General features: G+C 43.2%; 1 protein-coding gene across 4 annotated transcripts in view; it reads left to right on the top strand.

The window, feature by feature from the left end:
- Positions 1–10,971: 10,971 nt before the first annotated feature.
- Positions 10,972–21,715, top strand: part of Htr4 (5-hydroxytryptamine receptor 4) — a 182,138-nt gene continuing 171,394 nt past the window's right edge. For 2 of the 4 annotated variants that reach the window (XM_060377191.1, XM_060377192.1), the window contains exon 1: positions 10,972–11,308. The gene's annotated coding sequence lies outside the window, so the exon portion shown is untranslated. Of the gene's footprint in view, positions 11,309–11,408; positions 11,513–13,454; positions 13,487–21,715 lie in introns of those variants that run through there. The other 2 variants (XM_060377193.1, XM_060377194.1) reach the window with 2 other exon arrangements.

Raw genomic sequence — 21,715 nt, 5'->3', positions numbered from 1 at the left:
CTTACATATTTATAGTGAAGAGGTGAAACTCACAGACTTGTACACATTAAGAAAATGTACTACCGCTGAGCTACATACCAAGCCCATGGAATTTATGCTTACCTCTTATCTCTGAGAGGGATACCCCAGTTCTGCCTGCCATTCTATGGAGGCAATGTGAAAAGGATTGTATCTGTGTGAACACTAAACTGCTAAGGTAGCAACTTAAATGTTCTGGATAGCTTGCTTTCCTGAAAACTATGAAATACAGAAATATTTCCCAAGATACGGATGCTATGTATGTGTCTCCCTGATTCTCTCTCTTCCTCAGAATGAGATGAGAAATAGAACTAGACATAATTGGGTAGAAAAGTCATTTCCCTAGAATAAGGGCCTCTAGAATCTCAGCAAGATCTAATTTCCTAGCTACAAAGTCAGAGGAAAGTAGGAAAATGTGAAATTCTGTGATAAAAGAGAGATCCCCATCAAGCCAAAGCCTTCTTAACACACGCAGAAAAGAACTCTTCCCAGGCTCCACATATATTTATTTACAGCACAGTTGCACCTCAGGCGTGATCTCAAAAGTTCAGTGAGGGACGAAAATACACACGCAAAAATATTGCTGTGTTAGCAAATCTCCTTATAGAGGACAACAATGGAAACCGTGATGCTGCTGCAGGATAAATCCAACTGAGCCAATTTCTAACTTATGTAAGTTCTTGTTTCTGAGATTGGTCACCCATAACATTGTTGGTTTGTATTGAGGGGACATTATATAAAAAGCATATCATCTAGGACTCTCAAATCATGCTCAACACCTTGAAGTGTTCAGCTTTAAAAAACATAGGCGCAGGGATTCAACCAGAGACTCCCAGAAACAGAGACTAGAGAGACTGAAGTGGACACCCTCTAACTAGACTAGTCTCCTAGTAGAGGTTGGGGAACACCAACCTATCTGGAAGAACTTCGACCCAAAGTTTACTCTATGAGATGTACGGGAATAAAGATAGAGTAGATAGAGCAGAGATTGAGGAAATGCCCAACTGATGCCTGGCCTGCCCAAAGATCCCCTCTATCAGAGACTGCCAACCCCTGACACTATGAATGATACTCTGTTAAGATTTCAGACAGGAGCCTGTCAGAGTTGTCTTCTGAGAAGATCTGCCCAGCAGCACTTCAAAACAGATACTGAGACTTATAGCCAAATATTGGTCAATGCTTAAGGAATCTTAAGGAATATTGGGAGGAAAGAGAAAAGAATCTGGAGGTGATAGGAGCACCACAAGAAAAACAACAGTGCCAACTAACCAGGGCTCAGAGATGTCTGGGGAGACTGAAGCATCAACCAAGGACCATGCATGAACTGGACCTAGGCCCCCAATAAAAATGTAGCAGATGGGAGGCTTAGGTAGGCTTCAAGGGGTATTCTAGTAAGGGAATTGGGGACTGCATTGGACAGGGACTCACTTGTTAGCTTTTAGATCACTTTCACCTGGTAGGACTGCCTTGATGGTCCACAAAGAAAGAGGACAGGGTCAGTTCTGATGCAACTTGATGAGCCTGGGTAGATGGAAAAGGTAGCTCCCCTTTTCTGAGGAAAAGGAGAAGGGGGACAAAGAGAGGGTAGGACTGAGAGGGGAGGAGGGAAGGGGCTACAGAAATGTAAAATGAATAAAATAAATAAATGAGGGGGAAAATGTAAAACTGGACCAAAGAAGGAAAAGGAAATTCTTTACTCCCATTTGCTAACTCACAGGCATACACTAACTGAACGAAGCGGATGAGAGAATTTTTGCTATAATAAAAATTGATTTTGATTCTATGTGTATTTTGAACACATACAATTGAATTTATTTAAATTTTCTGAAAATACAGGTTGCCTCTCAATCTCCTAGTCCTGTTAATAGTTATTAAAATTTTTTATGAATCAGTTGTAAATTGGATACTTAAGGAAGAGATGTTTGTCATTGTGGTGTAATGTTCTTGTTTTCAATGGCCTTGAGTTCATCACTAACTCACCTGTTCTTAGAACACTAACTCAGTATATTAACTGTGTATCACTGACTGTTCCAGGGGCTTAGGAATGAGATATAAATGAAGAGACCATACCTATCTTTAAAACATGTAAAAAGTTAAAAGTAAATACACAAGTAGGGAATCAATTGACAGACTGAAGAGACCTCTTACAGAATGGGAGAAAAATCTCTGCCAGTTACTCATCCAATCAGGACTAACATTCAGAACACATGAAAACGTTTGAAAGGTTAAACAACAAAGAACAAACAATCCAATCAATAAATAGATGGATGACTTAGCTGTGTCTCAAATGAATAAATACATATGGCCAATAAAAGACATAAAAGAGTGTCTGACTTTTTAGTTATCAGAAACATGCAATTCAATAAAGAAAAACAAAACAATAGTAACAAACTAGGAATAGGGGGTTAAATATTTATTCTTATACTCACAGGTAACTATAACTCTCACCTTTCATAGTGGTTTAAATGAGAAAGCCCCCGTAGGCTCATATATCTGAGTGCTTGGTCCACATTTGGTGGCAATGTTTGGGAAGGATTAGGAGGTGTGACATTGTTAGGAGAGGTATGTCACTGAGGTTTTAAAAGACCATGCCATTCCCAGTTAGCTCTCTCTGTCTCATGGTTGTTCTCTCACCATGTAAGTTCTCAGCTATTGCTCTGGCCCTGTGTCAGACTTCTGCCATGTTCCCCACAAAGATGGTCATGGACTCACCCTCTGAACTGTAAGCAAGTCCCCAATTAAATGCTCTTATTTACAAGTTCCTGTGGTCATGGTGCTTTTTGTCAGCAATAGAAAAGTAATTAAGACACCCCTTATCAAAGAAGCTTCTTTTTGTAGCAGCCAGAAACAATTACAGAAATCCAAGACTTCTCAAAGTACAGAGAAAGACTGGCCATGGGATTTCAAGTTTCAATCAATGAAACACAATTCCTGTACCTAAGATTAAAAGGACATTGCAGAAGAGGGGACATAAAGATTGGAAGAGCCAGAGGATCAGAATGTCTCTTGTAAGATAGTAACTTCTGCACCCATAAAATCTCAATATGATGGTTACCTAAACAAGACTTAGCAAACGGCAACACAAATTGACATGCCAGTGTGGATGGGGATATTTCACAGGACCTCATCCCTAGATGAAGAAGTACTGGTAAGTAATGGCTGATGAGAGAGGGAGAATCAGTTTTCTCCGGGCGTAAGCCCAGCTCCTATAAGTTAGTCAATCCCAAATGTTCAGCCCTAAATACATACATACACAAGAAACACTGAATGGACTAAGCAGGATGTGTGTGTAGTGTGTGGGTATGCCTGTGTGTAAATAGTTGAAGAGGGAGGGACAAGGAATGCAAATGATGCAAATACAGTACTTATGTATAGAGTTCTCAAAAAAAGGAAAAATCCTTTCTACAAAAGGATTTTGACAGTTCAGCTTTTCAGTGTGTTAATCACATCAGCCTGCCATGTAGCACATACTCAGATTGTGTCTCTAATTTAACCCGCAGCTCTCACAACATTATTTTTTGATATCATGATGTTAACTAAGGTAAGCCCAATGCAGACAAAATATACTGAAAGGGAGACTATTAAGGAATAACAAGGGCATGTAGGAGTGGAGGAGGAAAAATATGGCCAACAGAGGAATAAATACAATCATACCACCTTGTGTACATATATGAAAATAAAATATTGAAACATATTATTTTCTATAATTAATATGCTCTAATAAAAATAATAAAGCAAAAAGGATGATGCCAAGGAAATGTACTCTATTCAAGAAGAATTCATAAATATTTACACATAAATGAAAGAGTTAAAAGACTTTCTTTGTCCTTATGTTTTTAGCTGTGCCAAAGAAAATATCTACAAAGAGGTATATTCCTGCTTCAGTTTAGGAAAAAAAAAAGACTTAACTGCTAGACCAACATCATGAGTATTGTTCCCAAAGTGACAAACGATTACTTTTCATCGTAGTTTATTTATTACTGTTATTGGAGATAGGGAAGAGAGGCTGGGAGGAAAAAAAAGTGTGTTGGTTACATTTTTGTTGCTGTGATAAAATGCCATGACTAAAGGCAACTTAAAGAAGAGCTCTCTTGGCTCACGGTGTCAGAAGCTGCATGTCCACAGTGGTGACAGAGCTGGGAGGTCACATCTCAACCTCACACAGGAAGCAGAGAGTGTGAACTGAAAGCAGGGTAAGGCTGCAGACATTAAGAGCCTATTCCCCGTGGTGTACTTTCTCCGACAAAGCTCCATCACCTCCCCAAACAATGCTACCACCAACTGGGATCAAATGTTCATATGTGAGAGCCTGGGGGAACATTTTCATTCCAACCACCACAGGAGGGGCGAGGAATGGCTGCAGACTTCCTCGAGCTGATGGGCTCACACAGTCGGTAATAGTTGAAACCAACTTTTGCTTTGAGGAAGCAAGGCAGCAGAGTCTTTGGAAACCTGAAGGGCAAAGGGTTGGAGGCTGTGATGGCAAGTGGTTGTTGCTATTTTAAAGCATTTCTGTCTTAAAGCGCATAAAAAGAACGCCGACCAGAGATCTCATCTGCTAATGAAGCAGTGAGACTATTGCACTGGAATTGTGCTCGTGGTGGTTTCTCTGTGTATCTTTCCAAAGTTTTAAAATCACCGATCTTAAAGGCTATCTCATTTTTTAGTATTACAAACTGAAGCTGAGAGAAGAGTCATCGGGTTTTCCATTTATTTATCACACAAATATTTACCTTTTACTTGATTTTGCTTTGTTTTATTTGTCTCATGATCATGACTTTGCCTTTTGAAGCTAATTAGCTAATTCACCTTTTCTTTTATATTCCATTCTTGTGTTTATTATATTTACTGATGCCAACATAAGAGATATTTTATCGACTTTGTACCTTTTCCATCTTCTCCCCTGAAGGTATTTTATGACCTAGGCAGCCTTTTTGATAAAGAAGATACTGAAAGTTGTAAACCGCATACAAAGCCAGCTTTGTTAATCAGTTGATTTGCAGAAAGCCATGCTCCTCAAGCGTATGCCACCTCCTGGCCTTAACAATGTGCTTTTTGGTTTCTTTTGCTTCACTCTCCAGGGCCCCTCCTGGAGTAGAGAATGGAAGAATCCAGGGTAGAGAATGGAAGAAACTGAAATGCCTGCATGGCGGAGATGCCCTGTGCACAGGCAAGTAACCATGTTCTGAGGGCAGTGTGTTAGAGTGTTCTCTGCTTCTATAGATTTTTTTCCAACCCATACCTCCTATGCTGAGTCTGAAGAGGCTTGTGTGGCCAGCTTGGTTCTCTTTGGAATGCAACACAGGGCCTTGGCTCTGAGATCAACCATGGTTGAATCCTCCATTCTAATTTTCCCTCAACACAGAAGATATCAAGAGCTGTTACCATTCTCCCAAATTATCAGTGACCAGCTTTTGTTTCACAATTAAAATGTGTAATAACCATTTAAAATAAAGCATTTTTTTCTGACCTGTGATGCGGAGAAAACCGATGTCAGTGTTTTCTGAAATAACTCATACATTTTTAATCTGCTACTGAAGGCATTTCTATCAAATGTGCTGTTAGGCATTCCCTTTCTTACTTTTAATAGTGTTTTGTGAATATCTCCCTGTATTATTTAAATCCTCTTTGAGAGGCATTTGGACATATGTATATGTGCATACTCATATACATAATGCTTCTCAGTGTCCCCATCTATAATTTACAATTGCACTTAGCTAGAAAATTGCAGGACATTCATAGAACACCATTCCCATTTGTAAGAGCACTAGAGGTTCTACAAAAAAAGGTATTTCAACTTTTTTCTTCTTAGCTTAGGTATTCTTGATGAATAGCACTGCCTTCATGCAGTCTTTTAGTATGTAATGTCTCAGAGGAGTCCAGATCCCGTGATTTTCCTTCATTCCTCTCAGCTTCCATTTTCAAGAGAGTGCTGCAAGTATGCTCACTCACTCTCCACATCAGAAAGAAGCAGGAGCAAAATGCATCTTGCATAATATTCTCAGAAGCACTTCACAGAATGCTTCTATTTCTGTTTTATTGGTCAAAACTTAGCCAAGCTGGGGATGGAGTCACCTATTGTTGAATAAAAGTGAGAGTTGGTTACTCATGAGCAAAGATAAAGAATGAGTGACATCACTTAGAGCTAAAGGATCATCCATAGCATTAGGTATTGTCTGATCCAGCTAAACACCATCAGGACTCTGAATCCACTTTCTAGGGATGCTGTGTTTTTGTTTTGTTTTTCTTCATGCATAGTTTTTATCCTCAGCCCGAGCCACTTCAAAATAGAAGGGATATCTGTAGCATTTCATAAGATTACATTTTGTACTTCCCCGTCCACTGAGGGAGGGAGCCATTCTTTCTAAGACCTTTCACAAAAAAGCAAGAATATTACTTCCCAGAATCCTTAGCTAAGGCTTTGTGTATCATTGGCTCAAGCTAGATTAATCCCTCGCTGAGTCAAAGATTAGAACCAACTAAGTAGGATACATTGATAGATTTCAGTCAACTAAGGACATATGGAGGACTGGCAATGGGTTAGCTTCCCTAAAACATGAATTGTCTTGATGTGGGAGATATCATTACTGCATGGGAAATGGTGAAATCGCCTGGAGATCAGTGTTCACTGCGGCTCTTGAAGAAATTGTCTTTCTTTTTGTACATCACGAACCTATGTAACTATTTCTTTATAGTGACCTCCCGTATATTATTTCCCTTTCAAGTCACCTCAGCAACTCTAAGCAGCACAGATATTCTGGTATTTGCTCTTCCATTTGGAAAGGGCCTAACATTTCTTGACTTTTATTCTGTGTGGCGGGGACACTGAAATTCATTCTTCCATTCACATTTTTTTTTCCGGCCTCCACTCTCCATTTAGTTTTTCAGTTGCACTATTTTATAATGTTAGGAGTTATGCATTCTGTTCTGCCACTCCAGCTAAGTCTTTTCAAATATCTGTAATGTGGTTAGGGAACTTTAAAATTGGGGAAATGACATTTGACAACTATGCTGTTATAAATACCGTTCCCTGAAAGCCCAGATATTTACATTTCCCGTGCACATAAACAGACATAAACCTGTTTGTGCCTCTAAAAGTCAAACACCTCCCTTTTTAGACCTCCACCATATGATTAAAGTGTTGTTCAAGTTTTTCAGTACGTACTCTGACACAACTCTATATTTCCTTTCTCCTAGAGACTTCATTTCCACATTTATCCAGGCTGAATGGTACTGACAACTCCTCAAACCAGCAACATACCTGGATATCTTACATCTAGAGATATATCTAGGGCTCAGCAATGAACTTGGGCTGCTGTGCAAATGCAGAGCTCGTGAGCACACAAAACAAGCCTCCAATGAAACAGACAGAGAAGACCGGGAGAGAGTGAAAAGAGGAGAGCCTTGATATTTAAGCGCTAGCTGAAGAACAGTTGACACTCAACTTACCAGATATCAGCATCGGACAAGTCTGAGGCAAGCAGAGGTGATGCTGATCCTTGCACCACAAAAGGGGATTTCTTCTTTCACCGTTCCTGCAAGATGACACTCCAGTCCTTTCAGTGTTCCAAATGCAGAGCTCAGATCTGGATGTGAGGAGCTCCTCCTACTCACATAGTGAAAATCTGGCCTGACACTATTGCTTCTAACTGCATACATGTTCTCCTAAGAGTCCCAGGCCATTGGGTGCCCAGCACACTGGATGCAATAAATCATGGATATTGTTTGGAATGCCTGTTACTACTAAGACTTTTCCTTCTATGCTTTCCCACAGAAAGGCAACCTGGATTCTAATCCTGGGTCTAATCTGGACTCTGCTTCTTTCTACCCACCTCATCTCAATATCAGGTTCCTTCATGCTGTGTGTTTGCTCTTTTAACTTTGGAAAACTCAGCAGAGTCCATGCTAGAAACAGCCCACTGGCCCCACATGAAGACCAAGTTGCCCATCGGCCACACAAGTGCAGTGTGCATAGGTCTAGTCCATACATGTCCCCTCAGCTGATGTCCCAGTCTCCATAAGTCCACACAGGACCAGACCAGCTGTCTCTGTTGGTCCCCTTGTGAGGTTCCCATTCCCCTTCCTCCCAGGTCCCTTCCCCAACACTTCCACAGGACCCTGGAGCTCTGTCTCGTGCCTGGCTGCAAGTCCAGGGAGTCCTGATCTGCTGCTGGCTGGACCCTCCCAGATGACAGTTAAACTAGGCATCTGTCAGCAAACACAGCAGAGAGCCATTGACAGTGTCAGGGGCTGTCTCTCTACTATGGGGTGGGTCTCAGGTTGGGCCAATCACTGGTTGGACATTCCCTCAATCTCTGCTCCCTCCCCATCCCTTCATCCACTTCTTGCAGGCAGGGTAATATTTGGATCAAAGGTCTACTCTTTATCGCCTCAATCTCTCGGTTTCGGGAAGCTGGCTTTTCAGCATTCAAACGCTGCTGGGTTAGCACGGAGTGCTGGCAATAGTAATGCGACAGACACATTACCTTGGCTTGATGAGGCCTCATGCTTGCTCTCTCCATTCTGTTCTTTTCTTTTGGAATAGACTGGTTCTGGGAAGATGTTTCCTGGCTGGAGACAGCCAATCGCCTTTGTCTATTTCTGTCTCCTCCTCTATCCCCCGCTTGCAGACTCACAATGTAGTGGAATCTGAACCACCTGCTACACTTGCAACCCTTCTACACCTGAGTCTGTTTCTTCCCAAGCCTCATCCATTCACAGACATTCTAGAGCAGTGGTTCTCAACCTTCCTAATGCTGTGACCCTTTAATACAGTTCCTCATGTTGTGGTGACCCCCAACTATACAACTGTTTTGTTGTTATTTCATAACTGTAATTTTGCTACTGTTTTAAATTGTAATGTTATCTTAGAGTTTCTTTTGCTGTGATGAAGCACCGTAACCAAAAGCAAGTTGGGGAGAAAAGGGTTTATTTGGCTCATACTTCCATATTGCTCTTCATTATTGAAAGAAGTTAGGATAGGAACTCAAACAGGGCAGGATTCTGGAGGCAGAAGCTGATGCAGAAGATGTGGAGGAGAATAGCTTACTGGCTTGCTTCCATGGTTTACTCAGCTGGCTTTCTTCTAACACCCAGGACCACCAGTCCTGTGGTGGCACCACCTACTGTGATCTGGGCCATCCCCCGTTGATCACTAATTGAGAGAATACCTATGGCTAGACCTTAGGGAGGCATTTCCTCAGCTGAGTCTCCTTCCTCTCTGATGACTCTAGCTTATGTCAAGTTGACATACAAAACCACAAAACCAAATGTGAATATTGAATAGGAGGGTATCTTATATATCACCTCCCAAAGGGCTCATGAGAATAGGGTTGAGAACCACCGTTCTAGAGGAAAAAGTAGAAGGACATTGTGACATTGACACAGAGAAGATTGCTTGAAACACAACAAGGTTTGGGTGTAGCAAAGCAGCTAGGTTGAGCACTGTCACTCAGAGGTAAGACCTTGGTGTGGCTCTGCAAGAGGCAAGTATTGTACAAATTATCCATCACAGCAACAAATTCCTTGGTGGCTTAGGATGTGTGGTGGCCTCACTAATTTGATACTCCTTTCAATGTGTTAAAACCAAGGTTTCTGCAGGGCTGCAAGTAGGAGTAGAGAGACTCAGGCTCTTCTTCAACTTCCAAAACCTGTCTGTCTTCTTTGACTCATTCATCTTCAAAGCCTATGGTCCTACTGTCCTGAGGGAAGGCAAGAGGCCAGCAAAGCAACAGAGTTCAGAGATGGCTTGGTGAAAAGGGCTGATCATTTAAACTTTTCAGCCAAGCGTGGTGGTGGTGGTGGTTCCTGTAATCCCAGCACTAGAATGGCTCAAGTGGGAAGACTCCAAGTTCCCTACTGGGTCCCATCTCAAAACTAAGCAAGCAAGTAACAGGACAAAACAGTTGGGGACTAGCCTACAATGTGTGAGGCCTCAGGTTCAGTCTGCATCGGCAAGCACAAACCATCCAGCGCAAACTGCTCACTCACTTGAGTTGGTTCCAGCACAGTTGTAGCTTAGTGATTTTAAAGACTGTCTTGAAAGATTTCTTTGCTCACAGAAGTTAACCACTGCCCACAGCTCCTCTGTTGGGCAGGTTTCCAAGCAGTCTTGGTGGTACTGGAAGATGAATTCTTCACCCGAGCTCTTTTGGCCCCCCTCCCGCAAGCAGTAAAGGCTTGGCCTTCTCCCAACTGTCCTAGCAATGTGGTCTCATTTAACACTTGCATTATTCTATCCTTGTAACTGTAGGATTTGATCAGATGTGTTGACAGGAGACGGGTTTTGCTTCGTCATAGGCCCTCACAGAGATTTCAGATCCCTAACCGGTGTTCCCAGGCCTGGACTTTCGGAGGCTTTCCTTGTGAGGGCACCGAAGCTGGCTCCAGTCTAGTCATATGGTCAAGGTCACAGGTGGTCAGAACTGGGAGAACTCACTAACTTCAGACAGGGAGGAAAAGAATGCACTAACAAGAACCAAGAACGGGCTGATCCCTTAGGGAGCCCACCTGACAGCATTAGCTCTGGAGAAATTGTGATCATTTCCCAAAGTGCCTGGTAATCTCTAGAATGCTGCTCCCAGACAAACCTTGCTACGGGTCAGGCCAAGTCAAGCAAGAGAAGACGGAAGTAGGCTGCGGAGGAAGGATTGCCTCTGGCACGGGCACCGCAGAGCATTCTCGACTTTATTGTCTATGAATAGAGGAAGTGGGTACTCAAAGAAGTGAACTGGTTTGTCCAAGGTCACCGAGGAGTCTGCAGTGAGGCCAGGGTTTGCTCCCTGTCCCCAGCGAATGGGTACAATTCTGGTCAGAGGGAGCACATGCCGGCTATCCCAGAGTTGTGAGATCAGTGCACCCTCTGCGCCCACTCCCCTGGGCAGCCCTCTGCACAGGTGGCGCCCAGCGTGCCCTGTGGGGGCGGCAGCGAGCCGGACCGCAGGAACGCCCAAGCTGGAGCCCGCCGAGCCCGTCTTGGTTAGGAGGAGGACGATGCTCTGCGTGTCCAGGTGAGCCCGGGCTGGGATCTCCAGCCCGAGCCAGTGCCAGGTGCCCGCCTTCTCGCCTTTTCACTAGCGCGGGGGCTGGAGCCAGCAACCAGGGGGCGGCGGCGAGGGCGCAGGCAGTGGCGGGGAGCTCTGCTCAGCGCAGCGGCGGTGGCAGAAGCAGGGCTCTGCGCTAAAGGTGGCCGCAGTGATCTGCCAGGGCTCCGCTCTCCCGAGCCTTCCGCAGCCGCGTGGTGCCGGGAGTGCGCCACAGAGATCAGAACCCCAGGAGCCCACGTGTGAAGGTGGGGGATGCCGAGAGGGGGCGGGGCGGGATGCCCGGGTTTGGGGCGCGGGGGGGGGGGTTCAGGGTTCTGTACTTCCGACACCCACCAGCCTTTGTCGCAGGGATGGGCTGTGTGTCAGTGTGGGTGGGTGGACTCTCTGTCTGGGTAGGACCTGTCTGCAGCGTGGGACCACCGCTGAAAGGCTGCCCTGCACTTGGGTAGGTAAGTACTTGTGAAACTGCTTGTGTGTTCACTGACTCTATGAGGTTGTGTGTGAAAAGGAGAGGGAGAGAGGGAAGGAGGGAGGGAGGGAGGGAGAGAGGAGAAAGAGAGAAATAGAGAGAAAAGGGGGAGTTATGCTGTATATCTATCCTTATTGGTGGGCAATTTGATATATGTCTCGGTAGAGTGTAGGTGATCCGGAGTGTTCCCTCAGTATGTAATGTGTAACGAGACACTTGCGTCTTGTGTGTACAAGCATCAGGCATGTGTAGTGAGTGGCATGAGTGTGTGGCTATTCTGTGCTGCCTGACGATGCCCCTAGTACTGACAGTGCTAGGGACCATCCTGCAGTTGCCTTTCGTAGAATCCTATCCGAGTTGACAAGATGCTTCTTGTCCAGGCTTGCACCTTGTGCGTGGCGCACTGCTGGGGAATTCTGATAGAAGTGGCTGTTGATTCAGGGGAATGATAATTGGCAAAGGTGAAGAAGTCACGGCAAGTTCTTGGCTTCTTACAGTTCAATATTAGGGGGAAAAATAATCTTGGCGATTTCCCATTCGAGCCATGAAAACAACACAAAGTATTTCTTAAAGAACGGATCTGACATGAAAGAGCATTTCAGTGAGGGGGACACTCGTGCAAATTCGCCCTCTTGGTCTTCTTATAGCTGAGGTGGAATTCTGTGTGTCATGAGGCTGTAGGTGACCCTAGCTTGCAGTTGCTGGTACATGTCTGTCTGGTCCTCGGAGATTTCAGCATCAGTGACCAGGAGAGGTTGCTAGTTGTTGCTTGTGAGCACAGCTAGAGAAGGAAAACAACACTGGTGACAGATGTGGTGCCTGAGAAACAAGGAAAGAGTCAGAGAAAGGACAGGACCTACAGAGTTCTGACAGGCAGTTCCTATCTAGGAAATATCTTCATATAGGAAAAAAAAATACAGAAGAATATCTAGATGTTCCAGCATTCCCAAATCATTTCTAAACGGTGCAGTTGTTTTCTTTATGCATCCATATCCTAATCTCCCTGTTGTGTTTACATCATTTCCTCTTCTGGGGGATATATTTGTTATAACTGTTTTTCTGTGGTGGAGTCACAGTTGGTATTTGAACTCTAGGAAAACGAGAGATCTGAAGTTGCCCCGAGCTTCAGGGAGCCTTTAATCTGTTCTGAGCAGGTAGGGGTCCCAGAGCCCCGATGCAGTAACACCTACAGTTTTCCAGGTTTTACTTCTACTGTGATTTGTGGGGCCAACAAACTGAATGTGTTTCCTTTGCCCTCTGGACCCACGACCAACAGCCCTCTTCTGCTCACCCTCTCACTTCCTTCCCCACAGTCACAGGCAGAAGGTAGCACCTAGAGTTGCCATAAGCAACCTACCACCCCAGCCTGTACCCATGCTTTCCCAGGCTGCTTATGCATCATCTCCCAAGTCGTCTACACAGGGCACTGACATCACCTTTCAGTTCTCTCTCTTCTTTGGGGGCTGCCAAAGCTTAATCAATTGGCAAGTTGTCTGATTTCCCTGATCCAATTTTCTCCTTTTTCTTCTCACCACTGCCACCTTTATCAGGTGACACCCATCGTTAGGGAATTTCCAAAGACGAAGGCAGATGCTGAGTATGATCACGGGGAAAAGAACAAATCCAGGGAAGGAGAGTTCCTTGTGATCACGTGTGTCCAACTAAAGAATTCTATCAGGTCTCAGTGGGGCTCACGTGATGTGACCTAGGTCTCTGCCTCCCTCAGTCTTAGTTTTCTTTCTTGTAAAAGTGGAAACAAAAGATTTCAACTAGAGTCTTGCCACTAGATCATTTTGAAGGATTCTGAAACATTGATTGCCACTATTTTAGCGAGAATGACTTTACCTAATGTCTCACGTGAACCTTTAAAAATTTAGTAACCTTTGAAAAAAATATTGTTTGATTTTTAGGAGAACGATGTGGGCAAAGAGGAAAAGTGAGATGTACTGTTGAGGTAAGTTTGAGGTGGAGGGTTAACGTCAAACAACACCCGATGATGTCTGAGGAGTTTTAAAGGTCACTCAGTTTTCATCTTCATGAGGTGTCAGAGTCTACCTTATTAAGATAATGCCACGTTACATTGCAATCCATGTTCTCTCGGGCCTCCACAGCACCGGCATTCGGGATAGATGATTGCTGTTGTGCTGTGCATCCTCGGATATTTTAACGTCCCTAGCATCCATTAACAGCACCCCAATAGTACAACAACCAAAAAATACTTCCAAGCATTGCTAACTGTGCAGCAGAGGGACAAAGTCTCCCCATACTCTAGTTGAGAATCACCACTACAGTTCATCCATATTCCTTGTAGCCTTACACAGTCGCGCTTTACAGCCAAACACTTGCTACGCTGCTAACTGCCGTCCGGCTGTGTCTCAAGTTTGCCACCCTCACGTAATCTCCTCTATTCCTTCTGGCTCTTCACTGCCTTGTTTCTCTGCCTGCAACTACTCAAGACGTGCTGAGGGCCAAGAAGCATTTCAGAGGCATCAATAGTCTTAATAAGTCACATTAACTCAGCCCTTGATATGTGCCAGGCACAGTTCTAAATGCTTTATGTGGATGGTTGCATTTAATCTTCATTAAGAATCCTAGGAGAGAGAGACCTTCTATTGCCTTCATTTTAGAAATACAGTAACTTAAGCTTACAGAGGTAAAATAACATGTCTGGTTCCCTCTGCTATTGAGTATAGGAGCTGGCATCAGCTGGTATAATGTCTTGCTGCAGTCCATTGTTGGAACCTTCACACTGCCTTGCATGAATGAGATTTGGTGTTATGCGCTTGGTAGGAGGAGTTAAAAGATCCCTCAGCCTGGTTAGGACCATGTCTGCCTCTAGGAAGGACTTTAGAGACTCTAGGTTATAAATTCTGTTCAGCTGTCACATATGATTCTTCATTTAAAAACAATCCTTCTCTTATTCAGAATTAGCTCAAAAGTATATGTATAGTGAGACAGTGGTAGCTGAGTTGAGTCACAGAAGAGAGAGTGTGAAGGGAAATGAAAGGAGGTGAGGACGACATTCCTGTTTCTATTAAGTCCACCTCTGTCAGTCTTTGTCATCAAAGTTAAAGTTTCTGTGTTTTCAACTCTCTTCTTAGTCTGTCTAGCCTGCACTTTGAGCATCCCACTTTGCATGCTATTGATGTTTCACTCTTGAAGCAGCGGTAAAATAAGACGTAAATGGCTCATCAACAGGGTAGGTGACAGGACTGGCCTGCAACAGTGTCAGAGTAAGGGTGATTCCTGTAGCAATTGCCGATAAGCTTGGGAACCCAAGGTCAGCTAAGAAGATTGCCTGTTGGGCACATCAGCTCTGACTCTGTAGGTCTGTGGTTCGGTGTATAGAGTGGCCTTCAGTCATTGATGAGCAACACAACAATCCACCAGGCTTGTTAGAGGCTACATCACTGAGCAGCCTCCCCCTGGTTTCTGATATGGGTTAGGGTCCAAGAATCCTAACTTCTAAAGGATGTCTACATCACTGTCACTGCTTCTCTGGGAATCACACCTGGGGTTAAGACTTAGGTAATTTTAAAAATCCCTAATACAGCCTTTTATTGGGAAGATGACATTTTAAAAATAGCAAGCATTGTATTGATAAGAAGGAAATGGTGGAGCAAAATCCAAAAACAGTAAGAGCAATGAACTCACATTTCTCATTAAGCAACTGCCTCAGATCTTTCTATATTCTGGTCTGCACACACCTCTACCCTAATTTGGATGATAAAAGTACCCCATTATTCACAGGATAATCCAGTCCCAAAGTTCTCTTCTACCTTGCATGATGTCATGTATGTCTCAAGAAGCCTCTGTAAGACTAAGAAGAACATTATTCATCTACATAGCCTTTGTTTCTTGTGCAGTTGCATTATATTTCCCTTTCTTTCAGATCTACATTAGAATGATGGAGAAAAATCAGTGGAAATCAGCACATTTATATGTAACTGATGAAAAACTTAGAGAGCAGAAAGTTTCTTTAAAAATCAAAACAAAAACTCAGCCAACTGCCTCATTCCTCCTGAGTCCCAACATCTGTTTTTGTTTTTGCATGATCACATCCAAACTATGGACCTTTAAGAACTTGTTCAGAAAAATCATTTTTAAAATGATTTATTTGCTAGGTATAGTGGCACACATCTTTAATCTTAGTACTGGGGAGGCAGAGGAAGGTGTATCTCTGTGAGTTCGAGGCCAGCCTGTTCTACATAGTGAGTTCTAGGACAACCCAAGCTATGTAGTGAAACCCTGTCTCAACAACATCAATGATCTGTTTACTTTTATTTTACTTGTATGATTATTTGCCTGCATGTATGTATATGCACCATGTGCATGCCTAATGCCTGACAAACCAGAAGAGGGCACTGGATTCCTTGACACAGGGAGTTACAGAAAGTTGTAAGTGACTATGTGGGTCCTGGAAACCAAACCTGGGTTCCTTGCATGAACAGTAGACATTTTTACCTCCTGACCCACCTCTCAAACCCTAGAAAGGGCTTGATATTTTGAAACTCAAATAGAATAATGTTTATTGGGTATCCATCATATGCTACCAAAGTTTAAGTAGTTTTTAATATACCTGGTCTTTTTGGATTTTTTTTTTCTATCAGCTCTTGAGAATGGTAGTGTTTCAATGATTTACAGATTTGGAAAGCAGGAACAGAAACTTAAGAATTTCTGTGTCCAAAGGCTAGTTGTCCTCTGCATACTAAATGTTAACACTGGTTTACTTAAACTAAGGCTGGACGCTATAGGAAGGACACTCAGGCTTTTCTTAAGGACTTGAGAAACCAGGCTTCAGGGCAAAAGTGTGAAAGGTCACTCCCAGAGAGCTCAGCTCCAGGAGCTCATGACCTGTTCTTCATTGCCTTCATTAACGTGACACCTTTTAGAATCTGTCACTCAGAATTCTCCAGAAATAGGCTCTTATTGGATCACTCAGCTGTGAACACAAGGTCAAGGTGAAGTGCAGTTGTCAGGGATTCAGGCTCATAGTTTTGGTAGATTTTCTTTTTTCCAGTGTCAAGTGATCTTTTGAAATATCAAATAATCATTGACTATTCTCAAACACCTAGTGTGGAGAACAGAGAATTTAAAGGCAGGTTTATCTCCAGAGCTGTGCATTTTTTTTCTTCCTAAAAGGATGTCTGATGGGGAAGAAACCTTAATGTGGCAGAGAATAAACACACCCCATGAGACCCCACTCCCCATTCCTTGCAGAGTCCCGATCCTTCCATTCTTGTGCATCTCCTGGATTTCTGGCATGTCTCTGCCCTCTACTTCCTGTGCCATTTGGTGTGGCCTCTCATTCTGTTCATGTCTGTCACACCTCTGACACACAAATCCCAGAAGTGAGTAGGAGGTATCAGCTTGTCCCAGCCATCCCCCTCGATAGCAAATAATTAAGGCCAATGCACACCTGGCAATGGCTGTGAATTTTGCTGACAACTGTTGGTCCATTAGTTCTTAATGATAAAGAAGTTGCTAACGCCCCCACCTCGTTTTTATAATGAGGAATCTGAAATCAAGACAGGTAGCATGGCTTACCCAAGGTCAGGTGTGGAAGAGTCATACAATTGCGATTAGACTTCGGTCATCTAACTCTGTGAAGCACTTTACAGTCTGCCAAGTAGCTGTATTTGCACCTCTGAGGAGGAAGAGGAAAAGATGAACTCCAGGCCAGCACTGAGGTCAACCAGTTCACAAGCACCCACAATTCCCACCACTCTGATCCTTAAAACAAGGCTCACCTTTCCAACAAGTAGTCTCCCTCCCTCCCTCTGTACTGCACAGCCTATCACGGATGCTTTCACAGAACTAACATACTCGTTTCTTCTCAGAATTTTAAGTTTCCTATGAAAAAGGCAGGGTGGGAAATTACTATTTTAGATAATTCTTTACAGTGTTCCAAGAACACTTGCATTTTTTTTTTGAAACAGTAGATCTGTAAGGCTAAATGTCCCAAGGATGCCTAGCAGCTGGAGCCCAGGAGCTTACATGAACAAAGCAAGGAACTCATTGTGGTAGGAGGCTAAGAACCTTAGCTGGGGCATAATTTCAAAACATCTTCTCTCTCAAGTACTTGCAGAGGTTGAAGAGGTAGGGAGGTTTTGAAGATATCCTCAGGTACCGAGTAAAACTATGCTGGGAAAGTTGAGCTTGGTCCTCATTAAAACGTTTATCTCTCTGCAGGATGACTTAGTAGGTAGAGATATGGGCTTTAGGGCTACTTTTCTGTGTCACCTTGAACAGCACCTGCTTTATATGTCTCAGTTTACTCACCTGTGAAATGAGAATGATTGTGGTTCTACCGCATAGTGTGGTGTGAAGATAAAATGGGACAATGCATAGAAGGTTTGGTCCCCAGCCCATTTAGAACGTTTCTTTACTGTGTTAAATGGGCTCTGTAAAACCTGTTGGTACACTTTCATTTTTATCCTTCTTTTTTTTTTTTGTGGGGTGGGGGAGATGCTTTTGGGAGGACAGTGTAGACAGAAGCATTTTTTTTAAATAAAGGGTATGCATATTTATTCTAATAAAAAGAATGTGGGAAGAATTTCAAACAATATTTCATTATCTACCCTTTAGCTCCTTGCTGTGGCATATACCATTTTGCTGAGTGTTGGTGTATGTGCGTGTGGTGTGTGTGTGTGTGTGTGTGTGTGGTATGGGGTATGTGTATGTTGTGTGGAGTATATATGTGGTGTGTGTAGGTGTGTAATATGTATATATGTGGTGTGTGTGTGGTATATGTGTATGTGCTGTGTATATATGTGTGGGGGTATATCTATGTGTGTATGTGTGTGGTGGAGTGTGTGTGTGTGTGTGTGTGTGTGTGTTTATGTGTGTGTACAGTTGTTTATGAGAGCCAGAAAAAGGTGATTGATCTACTGGAGCTGGAGTTACAGATGGTTGTGAACTACCCCATATGAGTGCTAGATCATGAAATCAGATCTGTTGCACAAACAGCAAGTACTCTTGACCATTGAGCCATCTCTCTGTGCCCTCACATAGTTTTTTTTTCTTCAATTTTTAAATTAGTTACAGTTTATTCACTTTGTATCCCAGCTGTATCCCTCACCCCATCCCCTCCCAATCCCACCTCCCCTTCTCCTATGCCCCTCCATCAGTCCAATGATAGGGGAGGTCCTCCTCCCCTTCCATCTGACCATAGTCTATCAGGTCTCATCAGGACTGGCTTCTTTGCCTTCCTCTGTGGACTGGTAAGGCTGCACCCCCCTCACGTGGAAGTGATCAAAGAGCCAGCCCATGAGTTCATGTCAGAGATGGTCCCTGTTCCTATTATTGGGAAACCCGCTTGGATACTGAGCTGCCTTGGGCTACTTCTGTGCAGGGGTTCTAAGTTATCTCCATGCATGGTCCTTGTTTGGAGTATCAGTCTCAGAAAAGAGAGAGAAGCATTTTAGAGGTGATATTTTATCAGGGAATGGTTGGGATTCTGCTCAAGCATTTTCAGGTAAAAATGCCTAAGTAGCTTCTGTCCATTGAGATTGCACTGGCAAAGTTAATTGGAGATGATAATTTACATATCGTATCTGAAATATAGAATTCTGCATAAACTGTTTTCTGATCCAAGAGTTCCAGAAGCAGTGGACCGACGGGGAAGAAGTAAGTGTGCTGTGGAGACCGCATTCTTGGCATGTTGAGAAAGTCCTGGGATCCAGGACTCTCAGTCATTGGGCTATGGAAGCAGATACACACTGTCGAGGAGGATTTCAGAAGGGATGCAGGGATGTTCACCTGGGTGGATACTCTCTCTCCGTGCAGCCTTTCCTTACTTGCTCCCACAGTTCATCTGCAGCAGAACAACCACCAGGATATTTGATAATTAGAGATTCCTGGGTTTTCCAAACCTGGAATTTTGGAAGAGATTTTTAGATTCATTCACACTTGAGAACCACCAGCTTTAAAGCCTTAATTTAGGGTGATCAAAACTTTGGCTTCAGTCACTTCCAGTTTCAGGTGGCTGAAATTAATGGTGGAAAACACAGTAAGCATTGCCATGCTCAGTTTCCTGGTGGGCAAGAGGGGTGGCTTCTGTAATCACATCTCAGGGTAGGAAGCCTAGGTTATCGGGTGCATTGCTTACATTTTGAAGACTCACTGTAGAGAATAATCTTCAGTGGTTGACACATACCTTGTTAGAAAAGCAGGCTAGCGATACAGAATCCACCGGGAACCTGATGTATAAGTGTATATTTTTGCATTCATCACAAGAGGTTGATATTACACATGCCCCATGATATGGATGACATCATCAGTAGAGAGGGTTAAACAATTTGCCAAGGTCGTACTAGCAGTTGAGAGGAGTAGAACAGATTGCAAGGCTGTATGTTGAATTAGGGGTTGGCAAAGTCTCTGGGCCTTTTTTTTTTTTTTTTTTTAATTTTAATTTTAGTGTGTGGCCTGTAAGCTAAGAACCACTTTACATTTCAAATTGCTAGGAATGGATCAAGTGAAAATTTGATGAAATGCACATTTCCATGTCGATTTATTGGAACACAGCCATACAATTTCATTTCTATAATGTCTGTGGCTGCTCTCACATACCCTGCAGAGTTTGCTACATAGGAGTGTGCCTTTATTTTCTGAAAAGCCCCAAATACCTAAGTGACCCTTATAGAAGGGCACTATACGTTGTTCCCCAGGCTTTAAACAACTATGCCCATGCGCCTCAAGCTCCAGTCATCTGAATTCTGTCCCTTTGTGAGTCTTCCCAAGACGCTTACCATCTGGAACATTATCTGCACAGCATTTTCTGTTAGGTTAATTAATTTTCCTTAAATAAATGTATCCTTAAAAAAAATCAAAGCCATAAGTGGGACTCAGTAGCATTTTCGAGAAATGGAAGACACCAGAACAACAATTCACTGCACACACAGTGCGACAGAGCACAGCTTGATAGCAGGGACAGGAAATGCCCGCGTCACTCCTATCTTCCTCCTGATGCCTTCACTGCTTTCCCGTAGACTGTCTTGACTTCCAGTGGCACACCTGCATTGCTTGTGGGGATCTGTCCTCAATCTGATAGATTCCCTTTGTGCAGAGACATCATAGCATGGAGGTGTCTGGCAATCCCCGTGATCATCTGTGACCAGCCCTACCTGACAAATTACAGGTGTGGGAGTACTGACATACCAGCTTCTGCTTCTTCTAAGCAGCTCTGGGGCATCTGATGTCTTCATTTCCAGAAGTCTCCCTGTTGGGTTTTGTTGCAGTTTGTCTGTGTAACATATTTCTCATGGGCTGCCTCTCATTTCTTTTTTCTCTTCCTTCCCTTCTTTTTAATGATCATCATTCTTCACGCTATACCTTCACTTGCCAGAATAACTATGTGTACTTCATCTTCACATGAGATGTACTTCCGCTGTTTCTTGCTAAAGATTATGGGCACAAGCTTGTTCTCTCTCTCTCTCTCTCTCTCTCTCTCTCTCTCTCTCTCTTTTTAATTATAAATAAGATTAGTGAATAGCAGGAATATTTTTCAAATTATATTTTTAGGTCATCATATAATTACAGTATTTATACCTCCAAATCCTCCCATATACACTTCCTTGCAAATTCATGGCCTCTTTTTCTTTTTTCATTATTTGTGTGTGTGTGCATGTGTGTATCCTAAAATAGCAGGAAGATTTTCAAAGATAAATTAGCACATATCTGGGTCCTTCTCATGAACATAAGCAATAGTGGTTAAAATAGAAAATGAGGGACTCAGGAGATGGCTTTGTGGTTCAGAGAGTTTACCACTCTTCTAGAGGATCCAAGTTTGATTGTCAGCAGCACCCATATCAGGTGGTTTGCAACTCCAGCTTCGGGAGATCAAATACTCTCTCTGAACTCTGAGGACACCTGTTTCACACACACACACACACACACACACACACACACACACACACACACACGTGTAATTATAAAATAAAAACTTTGTGAAACAGAAAAGGAAAGCAGAACACATTTTTTTTCCACCATACAATGTTCTCATACTTAATGCTGAAGCCAGCTGTTCTGTGTCATCATATTCTTTCTCAAGGGCTAGGAGAACCATGTCTGGCCAGTCCTGAAAGAGAGGCTCTGGAGCAGCAGCATCAACAGTACCTATGAACTTGTTATAAAGACAGATTATAAACCCCTTCAACCAGAGACTTAAGGGGGGCACTTTGTT

The sequence above is a fragment of the Meriones unguiculatus genome, chromosome 2 (assembly GCF_030254825.1).
Source record: "Meriones unguiculatus strain TT.TT164.6M chromosome 2, Bangor_MerUng_6.1, whole genome shotgun sequence".
Classification (NCBI taxonomy): domain Eukaryota; kingdom Metazoa; phylum Chordata; class Mammalia; order Rodentia; family Muridae; genus Meriones; species Meriones unguiculatus.
Note: the sequence above shows the minus strand (reverse complement) of the source record. Positions and strands in the feature narration are given on the sequence as shown.